The sequence below is a fragment of the Arachis ipaensis genome, chromosome B02, assembly GCF_000816755.2.
Source record: "Arachis ipaensis cultivar K30076 chromosome B02, Araip1.1, whole genome shotgun sequence".
In the NCBI taxonomy this organism is placed as follows: domain Eukaryota; kingdom Viridiplantae; phylum Streptophyta; class Magnoliopsida; order Fabales; family Fabaceae; genus Arachis; species Arachis ipaensis.
The window spans coordinates 57,499,379-57,501,159 of NC_029786.2; the positions used below are offsets into that span (position 1 = coordinate 57,499,379).

The window sequence follows — 1,781 nt, forward strand, 5'->3', positions numbered from 1 at the left end:
TTAAATAAAATTATTAAAAATTAAATATATAACTTCAAATATTTAAAAAAACATCATCAATCATCAATAAAATTAATTCAGAAAATTTAACAAAACACCTAAACTATCATCCATCAAAATTTAACAAAACCATTAACCATAAGTTCCATACTAATTGGACAAGGACAAACCACAAATATTTGAGTCCATGCCAACATTGTTTCAACTTCCAAGCAGGTACTTCATGGCCGCAAAGGGTCTTCATGGATGCTCCAATCTCAGTTGACAACAAAACCGCCACAGCTATATTCCAATACAAAGGCATCTCAAACACTGATCTATTCTCTTCCTCAACTTCAACTTCCTGCCAGAAATGACTCAGCTTTTGCACAGAGTCTCAACAAGAAACTCAGAAGCCTAAACTCTGATTAATACCCTGCTCTTGTTCCTCTCAAAGTTGATAGAAATCTCGTCTACACTATTGGTTTAGGCATGAATCCTTGCCCTACGTGTGTCAATGGAACAAGACTGGTTGTTCATTGAACAATGTCTCATTTGTGATGCCACAAATTGTACTTCTTCAAGCTCACTATTTAAACCTCAAGTGCGTTTTCAGAACCGATTCTCCTGATAGACCTTCAAAACCTATCAACTATACTGGTGCACCACTAACGGCAAATCTTGCCACCTTAACAGAGAAAAATAGCAACTCACCCCAACTCAGAACACAACAGAAAAAATAGCAACTCAAGAATAAAATTTTTGAAAATTATGAACAAAATTAACTCAACAAACTCCACAAACTCCACTGTAAAACTTAAATCAGCAAACAATAACCTCAGAAAATCCAGCTAATCAGCAAATCAATTTAAAACAAATAACAAGTACTATCAAAAATCAATTGCTAAACCCTAAACCAGCAAGCAGATGCCAAGGTGATGGCTGTGAAGTGTGAAACTGCGAACAAAGTATTACTTACCGACGGCGAGGTGGAAGGCGAGCAACAGCAACGACAGAGGACGCAACACCGGTGGATAGAGAGAAGGCGAGCTCGGTGATGACAACGACGCGGTAGGGGGCTGCGGTGGTCAAACCCATCACGGCGGTGGCTGTGGGATGCTGTGGTGGCGGGCTATGGTGGCTGCGCGATTAGGGGCTGCGGTGGCTTCTATGGTTCTCAGAGAAGAGAGGAGATGAGATGAGTTAGTGGCTTTGTGAAGAAGAAGAATAAATGGGAGCTGCGTTTGATTTAGGGTTCACCACTTTAGTTTTGCCGTTTTACGTTTTTCCTTTTTTTTAATTTAAGGGACAAAACGCCGCGCTTAGGAGGGTTTATTTCCGAATCGGAAACCCTCCAAAAAACCAAACGGTTCTGCCGGTTCATCGGTTAAGCACCGGTTCGATCGGTTTTGCAACCTCTTTTTTGCTAGGCGGTCTCTAGGCATAACGAGACCAGCTTGGTGACCGGTTCCCGATTAATCCAGTTGAACTGGCTGGTCTGATTCGGTTTTTAGAACCATGGTTTAAATAGATCCCTAACACTAACAGATTAACCTAAAAGATAAGATAACTTAATTTAAATCTCCTAAAGATAAACACTAACAGATTAACCTAAAAGATAAGATAACTAAATTTAAATCTCCTAAAGATAAAATCACATAATTTAAATTAGATTTGATCTTGTTGGATTAGATCGGATTGATATAAATTTAAAATTTCTAAAATATTATTAAACAAATGAGAACTAAAACAAATTTTCTAATGAACCCTAACAACAAAACAAACTAAAATAGACATTACAT

At 38.1% G+C, this 1,781-nt stretch overlaps 1 long non-coding RNA gene across 1 annotated transcript; it reads right to left on the reverse strand.

The window, feature by feature from the left end:
• On the reverse strand, positions 321-1,231 carry LOC110267684. The gene is made up of 3 exons (XR_002355564.1): positions 959-1,231; positions 415-507; positions 321-343 (listed from the first exon to the last, which is right to left on the reverse strand). It is a non-coding gene; the product is annotated as an uncharacterized LOC110267684 (long non-coding RNA).